General features: G+C 50.8%; 1 long non-coding RNA gene across 1 annotated transcript; it reads left to right on the top strand.

The window, feature by feature from the left end:
• The first annotated feature begins 1 nt into the window (after position 1).
• Positions 2-12,080, top strand: LOC142281589 (uncharacterized). Its single transcript, XR_012743648.1, has 3 exons — positions 2-71; positions 2,317-2,353; positions 10,975-12,080. It is a non-coding gene; the product is annotated as an uncharacterized LOC142281589 (long non-coding RNA).
• Positions 12,081-13,755: the final 1,675 nt, after the last annotated feature.

Raw genomic sequence — 13,755 nt, 5'->3', positions numbered from 1 at the left:
GCAGGGTCCTGAGCTGGATCAGTCAAGGGCTGGAGAAGGTTATTCCACAGCCAGTAATTACAGCAAAGCAGGTAACATCAGCCTGCACGGTGTTATGCCAGCAGTTTGGGGGCCAGAGGGTTAATGTCTGGAATCCAATGCAAAATCTGTTTCAGCCCCTCCCCCGCCTCCCACTGTGCGGAGCCCCATACAGCGCGGTGCTCCATTCAGCGCGGTGCTCCATACAGCGCGGTGCCCCATACAGCGCGGTGCTCCATACAGCGCGGTGCTCCTTACAGCGCGGTGCCCCATACAGCGCGGTGCTCCATACAGCGCGGTGCTCCATACAGCGCGGTGCTCCATACAGCGCGGTGCTCCATACAGCGCGGTGCCCCATACAGCGCGGTGCCCCATACAGCGCGGTGCTCCTTACAGCGCGGTGCCCCATACAGCGCGGTGCTCCATACAGCGCGGTGCCCCATACAGCGCGGTGTTCCATACAGCGCGGTGCTCCATACTGTGCGGTGCCCCATACAGCGCGGTGCTCCATACAGCGTGGTGCTCCATACAGCGCGGTGCTCCATACAGCGCGGTGCTCCATACAGCGCGGTGCTCCATACAGCATGGTGCCCCATACAGCGCGGTGCTCCTTACAGCGCGGTGCCCCATACAGCGCAGTGTTCCATACAGCGTGGTGCTCCATACAGCGCGGTGCTCCTTACAGCGCGGTGCCCCATACAGCGCGGTGCTCCATACAGCGCGGTGCCCCATACAGCGCGGTGTTCCATACAGCGCGGTGCTCCATACTGTGCGGTGCTCCATACAGCGCGGTGCTCCATACAGCGTGGTGCTCCATACAGCGCGGTGCTCCATACAGCGCGGTGCTCCATACAGCGCGGTGCTCCATACAGCATGGTGCCCCATACAGCGCGGTGCTCCTTACAGCGCGGTGCCCCATACAGCGCAGTGTTCCATACAGCGTGGTGCTCCATACAGCGCGGTGCCCCATACAGCGCGGTGCTCCTTACAGCGCGGTGCCCCATACAGCGCGGTGCCCCATACAGCGCAGTGTTCCATACAGCGCGGTGCCCCATACAGCGCGGTGCTCCTTACAGCGCGGTGCCCCATACAGCGCGGTGCTCCATACAGCGCGGTGCCCCATACAGCGCGGTGTTCCATACAGCGCGGTGCTCCATACTGTGCGGTGCTCCATACAGCGCGGTGCTCCATACAGCGTGGTGCTCCATACAGCGCGGTGCTCCATACAGCGCGGTGCTCCATACAGCGCGGTGCTCCATACAGCATGGTGCCCCATACAGCGCGGTGCTCCTTACAGCGCGGTGCCCCATACAGCGCAGTGTTCCATACAGCGTGGTGCTCCATACAGCGCGGTGCCCCATACAGCGCGGTGCTCCTTACAGCGCGGTGCCCCATACAGCGCGGTGTTCCATACAGCGTGGTGCCCCATACAGCGTGGTGCTCCATACAGCGTGGTGCCCCATACAGCGCGGTGTTCCATACAGCGCGGTGCCCCATACAGCGCGGTGCCCCATACAGCGCGGTGCTCCTTACAGCGCGGTGACCCATACAGCGCGGTGTTCCATACAGCGTGGTGCCCCATACAGCGCGGTGCTCCTTACAACGCGGTGCCCCATACAGCGAGGTGCTCCATACAGCGCGGTGCCCCATACAGCGCGGTGCTCCTTACAGTGCAGTGCTCTTTACAGTGCGGTGCCCCATGCAGCGTGGTGCCCCATACAGCGCGGTGCTCCATGCAGCGTGGTGCTCCATACAGCGTGGTGCTCCATACAGCGCGGTGCCCCATACAGCGCGGTGCTCCATACAGCGCGGTGCTCCATACAGCGTGGTGCTCCATACAGTGCGGTGCCCCATACAGCGTGGTGCTCCATACAGCGCAGTGCCCCATACAGTAAGGTGCCCCATACAGCGCGGTGCCCCATACAGCGTGGTGCTCCATACAGCGCAGTGCCCCATACAGCGCGGTGCCCCATACAGCGCAGTGCCCCATACAGCGCGGTGCTCCATACAGCGCGGTGCCCCATACAGTGTGGTGCCCCATACAGCGCGGTGCCCCATACAGCGCGGTGATCCATACAGCGTGGTGCCCCATACTGTGCGGTGCCCCATACAGCGTGGTGCCCCATACAGCGCGGTGCCCCATACAGCGCGGTGCCCCATACAGCACGGTGCCCCATACAGCGCGGTGCCCCATACAGCGAGGTGCCGCCGTGTTCACCTGTAGACAGGCGTGTGGACTGTGCTCATGCTATGGATGATGTATATACAGGAGAGTAATGAATGTTTCCTCTCTGGCAGGACTCGCACAATGTCACCCTGTGTCAGGTGGAAGGAAGTAAGTGCCCCCCGTCTCCACGCTCCTTTTGTTATTTCATGTTTCCGCTTTAGCCCAATAATTAAACACTTTTATAAACCTCTACCATCCAGTCACCCACCAGATGTGCCCGTATTACGCCAGCGGGGCGGCTGTGGTCACCCACCAGATGTGCCCGTATTACGCCGGCGGGGCGGCTGTGGTCACCCACCAGATGTGCCCGTATTATGCTGGCGGGGCGGCTGTGGTCACCCACCAGATGTGCCCGTATTACGCCAGCGGGGCGGCTGTGGCCACCCACCAGATGTGCCCGTATTACGCCGGCGGGGCGGCTGTGGTCACCCACCAGATGTGCCCGTATTATGCTGGCGGGGCGGCTGTGGTCACCCACCAGATGTGCCTGTATTACGCTGGCGGGGCGGCTGTGGTCACACACCAGATGTGCCCGTCATACTGGCAGTGCGGCTGTCGTCACCAACCAGATGTGCCCGTATTACACCGGCGGGGTAGCTGTAGTCACACACCAGATGTGCCCATGTGATACCGGCGGTGCGGCTGTGGTCACACACCAGATGTGCCCGTCATACTGGCAGTGCGGCTGTGGTAACACACCAGATGTGCCCATGTGATACCGGCGGTACGTCTGTGGTCAGTCAACAGATATGTCCGTGTTATACCGGTGGTGGGGCTGCAGTTACTCACCAGATGTACTCGTATTACACTGGCGGGGCGGCTGTGGTCACTTACCAGATGTGCCCATGTGATACCGGCGGTACATCTGTGGTCACACACCAGATGTGCCCATGTGACACCGGCGGTACGTCTGTAGTCACACACTAGATGTGCCCATGTGATACCGGCGGTATGTCTGTGGTCACACACCAGATGTGCCAATGTGATACCGGCGGTGCGTCTGTGGTCAGTCAACAGATGTGTCCGTATTATACCGGTGGTGGGGCTGCAGTTACTCACCAGATGTACTCGTATTACACTGGCGGGGCGGCTGTGGTCACTTACCAGATGTGCCCGTGTTATACTGGCGGTGCGGCTGTGGTCATGCACCAGTTGTGCCCGTGTAATACTGACAGTGCGGCTGCGGTCACACACCAAGTGTACCTGTGTTATACCGGCGGTGCAGCTGTGGTCACATACCAGTTGTGCCCGTGTTATATCGCTGGTGGGGCTGCAGTTATTCACCAGATGTACTCGTCTTAAACCGGCGGTGCGGCTGTGGCTGTTGGGGGAGACATAGTGTATATATATATATATATATATATATATATATATACACAGCTTACTCAATACATCCACGTTATCTATTAACCAACCAGCTAGCCGGGCATAGTTCATTCCTTGTCCAAACAGCCTTGGCAACATTCGTTAGTAAAACATTCAAGTGTGTTTAGACATAGATGAGAGTCTATGAATGGAACAATGTCAGTTACTTATTCTCTTCTATTCATGAATGTCAGTTACCCATCTGAAACCACAGATAAGCAACCCTCTATGAATAGAAGAATGTCAGTTACCCATCTGAAACCACAGATAAGCATTCCTCTATGAATAAAAGAATGTCAGTTACCCATCTGAAACCACAGATAAGTATCTCCTCTATGAATAGAAGAATACTAGTCACCTATCTGACACCACAGATAAGTATCTCTTCTATTCATGAATGTCAGTCATCCATCTGAAACTGTAAAGGTAGAGCTTTTGGGTAAAGATAGCTAATGGTATCTTCATTTGGGACATTCAGAGGCCGGTGCTGTATTAGCTGTATATCAGTGCCAATATTAATGTATCAGACAATGAACACATGAGACATGTTCTCTCCTTCAGCCAGCGTCATCAACTGACTCATGTAATTGGAAAAAACTTAATTATACAGAATGCAACTTTGGCCTTGAAGCCAGAACAGGGAGTAAGGAGTATTCATCTCCTTAATTTCTCCCAGCATGTTATGAAACACATCTCTGTTTGTTACACATTCTTTCTGTGCAAATCTACTGATAAGACTTTGCAGGTTTCACATTCTGGCTTCTTTATCTTTGGTTAACCCCTTCATGGCTATACAGCTTAGAATTATATTATGGGTCTATGCGATGGCTACATAGACACACAGATAATTATGCAACTACGTCTATATTTTGATTATTTACATACACAGATATTCTTATTATATTTGAACAAACAATCTACAGCTCAGGCCACCTCCACAAAACTACAGATAAGTATCTCCTCTATGAATAGAAGAATACTAGTCACCCATCTGACACCACAGATAAGTATCTCCTCTATGAATAGAAGAATACTAGTCACCTATCTGTGGCCACAGATAAGTATCTCCTCTATTCATGAAAGTCAGTTACTTATTCATGAACTAAAACTTATTCTACTTCACCCTGAGCATAATTTGTTTTGGTTATACATTCCGTTAATATTTCAATTAGGTATATATGGAGAAGCAATACATAAAGCATTGAAAGGACAGATTATCTTATTATTATGCTGGACAAACGATTCATAGCCTCGGTCTTCACAGTCCCCCCTTAATAAGATTATCTGTCTACTTACTCCGTGAGGGCTCCCAGAGACTACAGTGTCCCACAGCTATGGTATATAGGTGCGTGCTAGCCGCGCCCTCGGGTCTTTCCTAACATCTTCACCTCAGTTCCTACCGAGGGGATCCGAGCCCCATGGTGCTCTTCTATAAAAACCTCCTAAGCTTGACTTTGGGTTGTTGAGCTTTGATGGTAACTATTGTGTCAGGTTTGGAGGGGGCTACTGTTGTATATAATACTGAAGGGAAGGTTGCCATGTCTATAGCCTCGTTTGTCCCCTTATTACAAATCTTCTTACAGCAAGGCAAAATACAGTAAACAATAATTATAATTTATCCATGCAACATTTTTGTTAACCATGGTGATTGGAATAAGAGACTCAAACCCCCGCTACTACTTCGTCTCTTGCTTTATACTCATTTGGGACCCCCCTTGGGACTCCAATTAGGTCTATATCCCCAATCTTCCCCAGTGTTCCATCCCACATCATTCCATGATCTGCAATTCACATTCCCTGTACGCGTCATGCACAGATAAAAATAAATTGCGCCCAAGCAGTCCCCGAACAGTCCACCACTGAGCAGTAGTCAAAAAGAAAGTGTTCACAGGTGATGTCATATTGACCCATAGTTCATAGGGTTTACCACTGGGGTTTTTCTATCTCCATTCCTTCGGTTAGCGAGACACAACTCATGATGAAAAGAAGGATCTTCATTCTTTAGCAGGAACAAGCTTGCAATGGGAGGCGTGGAGCCAGGTATTTCTTCCTTCCAGTTTGGCAGATGTGGGAGTCACCGGTAATACTTGGTAGGGACCGTCATACAGTGGCTCTAGGCAATGTCTCTTGACGTGTCTCTTGACCCACACCGAGTCTTCTGGCTTCAAACGGTGACAAGTGTCATCTCCTGTAGAGACTGCGAGAGAGGAAGAAACCTAAACCAAATGATTGTAATTATTAATAAAATAGATTATTAATAAAGATTCTAATGATTAATGGTGCACAGCCCGACCTCTATGCTCCAATCTCCACCAATAAATCTAAACATGTCCACAATTCAATTTATTCTGTGTAGATAGAATCAGGAAAATAAAACACTAGTGTCAATTACTTTTTCCAATATAATTTACAAAGAATTGCTAAAAGTAGGGAAAAGTCTCCTTTTTTTATATATAGCAAACAATAGAACCCCCCCCCCGTAAGCTGAATCTGTAGTTGTTTGACCCACCCCCTGAAGCCAAAACCAAACGGGGCTTGTCTTCTCCTTGTTGGGTTAAATCTCTCTCCTCCCTTGGAGATATTTATTCATTTATTTTTTAAAAAACCTGTACCCCTCAGAATTCACCCATCCTCACCTGGAATACGTCCTTTTTCATTTTCCCTTCTTATCTTCCATCAGATCTGTTTTTAAGGTACGTTTATTTAAGGGGTTTTTCCTTTTATTTTATTCAATATTCAATCTTTTAGTATTATAAACTTTACTAACAGCCTTAATTTATTATTTTCAATATTGTAATGGACTTTAACATTTTCATCCCTGAGACTCACATTGCAAATACTCATTAAATCCAACTCCCTACTAATCTGACACTCTCTTTATGACTTTCCCAACTCCCAAATATTACTTTATATATATTTGTCCAAGATCTAAGTCTAATTATTGATAAAAACCACTCATTTTTCTGTCTGAGTATGTAGTAGTCCACCCAGTCTATTGTTTAAACATTCACACATCCCCCTCTTACTTCCTTTGTATTAACCATGCCTCATCCACCATGTGCTTCGTCCACCATTTTAAAATCTGACCTAAAATGGCTGCCACCAGTAATAGCACATGGTTAATCACACGGCCTAGAGTCCCCACATCCATAACAAAGTTCACTCTCATCCGGATTTTTCCAATCACAGCTAGAACAGGCCCATACCCCACCATCGCCATTTTGGTCGCTCACAAGGTACATTTTTATGATATACATAACTCAAAATTCTGTTGTTTTTTTTTACAAATGAATATAATGCCTTACAACATTATTGGGGTAAGTCTTTTAAGATTTTTAGATTAGCTAACACGGTACAAAAATATGTATTTACCTGCCCCTATTCTATTGTAAGATATAATGCTGCCGGACATTTAAAACACCAATTGTTCAAAATTTTCACTTATTTGTACAATAAGGGGTCAACACTTCAGGGATTCAAAGTAACAAATTTTGTACTTGTAAACTCTATTCTCACCAGGCTGTCCAACATATTCCTCTGATTCTTCCTGAATCGTCTGACCACCTTGTAAAACCATTTGCCGGCCACTTCCCCAGCATGATGTCAATTTGAATTAGCCGGGTTATTATACACCCCTGTCTCCTGCACCTTCTTCTATTTCAACCTATCCTTCTGACTGCAACATCTGCGCTACACTTTTTTAAATCAGATACTTTTTTTTATTAAAACAGAATACATACAACAGAATAACAAATCGGCATCCAAATAAAGATTATTACATCTATTACCCCTTTAACTCCCCCTCCCGCCCCCTCCCCCACCCCGGCAGCAACACTTCTCCCCGATACTACATCCCATATAGTACACACTTATAATACCCTTCAACTGCATTATAGAACCATCCCGTTGTGCAGGAGGAACAACTAGTAACACAAATAAAACAAAACACACACATCAGAGGTCTCAGACGGCTATCCCCGTCCCAGACCCGTTTACTGGTCCATCACTCGTCCTATTCACATTGCAGCCAAGGAGAATCTGCGCTACACTTTACCAAACACCTGTGCATCTTCCCACAATCCTTTCTTTCAACTTACCTTTCTTTCCCTTCAGCGCCGCATTCCATTGTGACGGTTGTAGCTGTCCTCTCCTAGACAAACCTAACGCCTTACAAATCTCTAAGGCATGGCGCACAACTTACCTTTCTTTCCCTTCAGCGCCGCATTCCATTGTGACGGTTGTAGCCGTCCTCTCCTAGACAAACCTAACGCCTTACAAATCTCTAAGGCATGGCGCACAACTTACCTTTCTTTCCCTTCAGCGCCGCATTCCATTGTGACGGTTGTAGCCGTCCTCTCCTAGACAAACCTAACGCCTTACAAATCTCTAAGGCATGGCGCACAACTTACCTTTCTTTCCCTTCAGCGCCGCATTCCATTGTGACGGTTGTAGCCGTCCTCTCCTAGACAAACCTAACACCTTACAAATCTCTAAGGCATGGCGCACAACTTACCTTTCTTTCCTTTCAGCGCCGCATTCCATTGTGATGGCTGTAGCCGTCCTCTCCTAGACAAACCTAACACCTTACAAATCTCTAAGGCATGGAGCACAACTTACCTTTCTTTCCCTTCAGCGCCGCATTCCATTGTGATGGCTGTAGCCGTCCTCTCCTAGACAAACCTAACACCTTACAAATCTCTAAGGCATGGCGCACAACTTACCTTTCTTTCCCTTCAGCGCCGCATTCCATTGTGATGGCTGTAGCCGTCCTCTCCTAGACAAACCTAACACCTTACAAATCTCTAAGGCATGGCGCACAACTTACCTTTCTTTCCTTTCAGCGCCGCATTCCATTGTGATGGCTGTAGCCGTCCTCTCCTAGACAAACCTAACACCTTACAAATCTCTAAGGCATGGCGCACAACTTACCTTTCTTTCCCTTCAGCGCCGCATTCCATTGTGATGGCTGTAGCCGTCCTCTCCTAGACAAACCTAACGCCTTACAAATCTCTAAGGCATGGCGCACAACTTACCTTTCTTTCCCTTCAGCGCCGCATTCCATTGTGACGGTTGTAGCCGTCCTCTCCTAGACAAACCTAACGCCTTACAAATCTCTAAGGCATGGCGCACAACTTTCCTTTCTTTCCCTTCAGCGCCGCATTCCATTGTGATGGCTGTAGCCGTCCTCTCCTAGACAAACCTAACGCCTTACAAATCTCTAAGGCATGGCGCACAACTTACCTTTCTTTCCCTTCAGCGCCGCATTCCATTGTGACGGCTGTAGCCGTCCTCTCCTAGACAAACCTAACACCTTACAAATCTCTAAGGCATGGCGCACAACTTTCCTTTCTTTCCCTTCAGCGCCGCATTCCATTGTGACGGCTGTAGCCGTCCTCTCCTAGGCAAACCTAACGCCTTACAAATCTCTAAGGCATGGCGCACAACTTTCCTTTCTTTCCCTTCAGCGCCGCATTCCATTGTGACGGTTGTAGCCGTCCTCTCCTAGACAAACCTAACGCCTTACAAATCTCTAAGGCATGGCGCACAACTTTCTTTTCCTCTCTGTCTGTCCTCTCTGAACCTTCCGACTTCTCAACTTTCTTTTTCTCTACCTAAACATTGTTGCTGTCTTGGCGGCAGTTGGATTACACTAATTCAAGACCATATGGTGCACGCTACAGTCCGGCCGGCACTGGTGCGTTCCACCCTTACTCTAGCTCCCTCAGCTAAGTAAAAACAAAGGTGTCCCGTGAAAGGAGGAGGACGTACAAAAATGTCACATACAAGAATGTCCCGCCCTCCGGACTTGGTTAGCTGTACCAATTTATTGTCCTAATCCGTATCTTCAATCACGAGTATTCCACCTGCATCTTCAAACTACGGATCGGGTCAGTCTAACCAGCTATATCCAACTGCTGCCGTTTTACCCCCTACTATCCATACTCCGGATCCCTTGTGACAATTAAAATCCACACCACAGGCTAGGATTCGAGATACTGGGCCCCCAGCGGGCACGACCACCAAGTCACTATCGGGTACTTTTAACTCCGATGGGGACACAAGGCCTGTCACTCCCTCCTCTCCAAGAACAACCTTGTTGGCAGTGAATACACAGTATGTAACACTTACCGGGGTTGTAGGTTGATCAGACCTGTTGGAGCGGAGGGAGGTACTGGTCCATGATGTCCAAGGTATCGGGGTGTCCAGGTTTCGGGGTGCTCCTTATAGGGGCCCCACGTTGGGCGCCAAACTGTTGGGGGAGACCTCCAGGAGGTCTCTCTCAGGGTCTCAGAGGAGGAGTCCAAATCAGATGTATATGAATCAAGAGAAATAACCACACAGAGACATGTCTCTATCTTGGAGAAGCTAAATACTCTTCTGCCTCTTGTATTCAACACATAGTATATATATATATATATATATATATATATATATATATATATACAGCTTACGCAATACATCCACGTTATCTATTAACCAACCAGCTAGCCGGACATAGTTCATTTCTTGTCCGAACAGCCTTAGCAACATTCGTTAGTAAAACATTCAGTTTAGACATAGATGAGAGTCTATGAATGGAACAATGTCAGTTACTTATTCTCTTCTATTCATGAATGTCAGTTACCCATCTGAAACCACAGATAAGCAACCCTCTATGAATAGAAGAATGCCAGTTACCTATCTGACACCACAGATAAGCATTCCTCTATGAATAGAAGAATACTAGTCACCTATCTGACACCACAGATAAGTATCTCTTCTATTCATGAACTAAAACTTATTCTACATAGCACTAAGCGTAATTTGTTTTGGTTATACATTACGTTAATATTTCAATTAGGTATATATGGAGAAGCAATGCATAAAGCATTCAAAGGACAGATTATCTTATTATTATACTGGACAAACGATTCATAGCATAGGCCTTCACATGGTCACCAGATGTGCCCGTGTTATACCGGCGGTGCGGCTGTGGTCATGCACCAGATGTGGCTATGTTATACTGGCGGTGCGGCTGTGGTCATGCACTAGATGTGGCTATGTTATACTGGCGGTGCGGCTGTGGTCACTGGATGTGCCCGTGTTATACCAGCGGTGTGGCTGTGGTCACCAGATATGCCCGTGTTATACCGGGAGTGCGGCTGTGGTCATGCACCAGATGTGGCTATGTTATACCGGCGGTGCGGCTGTGGTCACTGGATGTGCCCGTGTTATACCAGCGGTGCGGCTTTGTCTGTGTTACGCATCTCATTGGATGGAGGGGACACGTTCGGGGGTGCGGTTCAGCCTCATCAGCTCCAGGGCCGGGTCTTGCGGTGACAGCACATTCTCTACTAATCGTTTTCTCTTTTCCTTTGTTTCAGGGGGCAGTGGGGTGTAATTACCCCTGAAACAAATGGAAAACAGAAGATGTTGGAGCCATGTCCTGTCCCCGGAGCCCCCGACTCTGCTTTCAGCTGTAGTCTACTATTAACAGCGGCAGCAGAGTCACCAGCGCCTCGTAATGGACTGAGAACACCAGTGTGCACCGCACCGCAGACACCGCGTGACGTCACCATAACCCTTGATCAAAGTATGTGCAGTCACAACTGCAGCCCCGAAAGCACCCGACTGTGGCCTCGAAAGCACCCGACTGTGGCCGTGAAAGCACCCGCCTGCCGCCCCAATACGATACTCCCCACTGCGGCCTTAATAGTCCCGACTGCGCCCCTATACTGTACTCCCCACTGTGCCCCTATACTGTACTCCCCACTGTGCCCCTATACTGTACTCCCCACTGTGCCCCTATACTGTACTCCCAACAGCGGCCTCAATAGTCCAGACTGCGCCCCTATACTGTACTCCCCACTGTGCCCCTATACTGTACTCCCCACTGCGGCCCCTATACTGTACTCCCCACTGCGGCCCCTATACTGTACTCCCCACTGTGCCCCTATACTGTACTCCCACCAGCGGCCTCAATAGTCCAGACTGCGCCCCTATACTATACTTCCAACTGCGCCCCAATAGTCCCGACTGTGGCCCCCTTTACTATACTCCCGACTGCGGCCCTAATATTCTTCACTGCGCCTCCTCCAAGTCACACTGCCCCTCCTCCACGCCACACCTGGGGACCCCCTCCTTGCCCTCCCCCCCTCCACGCCACGCCTAGGGCCCCCTCCACACCACGCCCGGGGCGCCCTTTCCACACCACGCCCAGTGCCCGCTCCATGCCTCCACCTCCCCACTTCTTGCCCAGGACCCCCTCCACGCCTGGAACCAACTCCATGCCGGCGCCCCCCTTCCCCACTCCACGCCCGGAACCCGCTCCATGCCGGCGCCCCCCTTCCCCGCTCCACGCCCGGGACCTTCTCCATGCCGGCGCCCCCCATGTCATGCCTATGCACATCCCAGCTATGAATCATGTTGTAGAGGACATATGTGAGTTGAGGATTTGCATTTTTTCTCCTTGGTGATATTGGAATAAAGTTTTGCGCTGTTGTTGTTTTGTGGTTACGTTTCCTCCGTCAGAGGCGGCCATTACACTGCGGACCAGTAAGAGGCCGGTATTATATGGGCACAGGGTGGGCCCTCTGCTCCGCAGTGTCCCCCTGTGCAGAGGTCCCGGGGCAGGACCTGTGCTGTGTACATACTCCGCAGTCAGACGTCTGTATTGTGAAATCATATCGCAGGTCACATGGTCTTACCCCACCAATCAGTGCACTGCTTGACATGACCACCATGATCATCCATCTGTGCCCATATACACAATATAGCAATGATGGCTCCGGCAGCCTGAGGACGAGCAGGACCGTGACCGGCCACCATTTATCTTTACATTATCTCTGCATAGATGGCCACCAGCGCCACTAGAGGGGCTCGCAGCGTTCCACCAGGAGCCCCTGCCTTCTGTCAGCTCATCACACCAGTCCACCATGGCATTCCCTGACTGCGCCGCTCATCCACCATCACTGGCAGCTTGGTGATGCCATTGCTTGCACTGAGCTCCAGGGCTCCCCCAGTGGCCGTGGCAAGAGTTTAGGGAAAATTATCTGTCATTTATCAGCTCAAACCTATAGACACAAAGATGGAGATTTAGATAAGTCACTCAAGTAAAACGTAAAAACACCCACTGGCCAAAATCATGGAGGTGCCGCTGTCTCATCACAGGAATGGAGACACCGAGCTACAGCCCACTGCTAGGCCACAGCCTGAGCTGCAGTAGTGACCGAGCCTCGCTGTCCTCTACTAGGCCACAGCCTGAGCTGCAGTAGTGACCGAGCCTCGCTGTCCTCTACTAGGCCACAGCCTGAGCTGCAGTAGTGACCGAGCCTCGCTGTCCTCTACTAGGCCACAGCCTGAGCTGCAGTAGTGACCGAGCCTCGCTGTCCTCTACTAGGCCACAGCCTGAGCTGCAGTAGTGACCGAGCCTCGCTGTCCTCTACTAGGCCACAGCCTGAGCTGCAGTAGTGACCGAGCCTCGCTGTCCTCTACTAGGCCACAGCCTGAGCTGCAGTAGTGACCGAGCCTCGCTGTCCTCTACTAGGCCACAGCCTGAGCTGCAGTAGTGACCGAGCCTCGCTGTCCTCTACTAGGCCACAGCCTGAGCTGCAGTAGTGACCGAGCCTCGCTGTCCTCTACTAGGCCACAGCCTGAGCTGCAGTAGTGACCGAGCCTCGCTGTCCTCTACTAGGCCACAGCCTGAGCTGCAGTAGTGACCGAGCCTCGCTGTCCTCTACTAGGCCACAGCCTGAGCTGCAGTAGTGACCGAGCCTCGCTGTCCTCTACTAGGCCACAGCCTGAGCTGCAGTAGTGACCGAGCCTCGCTGTCCTCTACTAGGCCACAGCCTGAGCTGCAGTAGTGACCGAGCCTCGCTGTCCTCTACTAGGCCGCAGCCTGAGCTGCAGTAGTGACCGAGCCTCGCTGTCCTCTACTAGGCCACAGCCTGAGCTGCAGTAGTGACCGAGCCTCGCTGTCCTCTACTAGGCCACAGCCTGAGCTGCAGTAGTGACCGAGCCTCGCTGTCCTCTACTAGGCCACAGCCTGCGCTGCAGTAGTGACCGAGCCTCGCTGTCCTCTACTAGGCCACAGCCTGAGCTGCAGTAGTGACCGAGTCTCGCTGTCCTCTACTAGGCCACAGCCTGCGCTGCAGTAGTGACCGAGC

The sequence above is a fragment of the Anomaloglossus baeobatrachus genome, unplaced genomic scaffold (genome assembly GCF_048569485.1).
Source record: "Anomaloglossus baeobatrachus isolate aAnoBae1 unplaced genomic scaffold, aAnoBae1.hap1 Scaffold_4766, whole genome shotgun sequence".
Classification (NCBI taxonomy): domain Eukaryota; kingdom Metazoa; phylum Chordata; class Amphibia; order Anura; family Aromobatidae; genus Anomaloglossus; species Anomaloglossus baeobatrachus.
The sequence above is the reverse complement of the archived record's forward strand: the minus strand, read 5'-3'. Positions and strand labels throughout refer to the sequence as shown.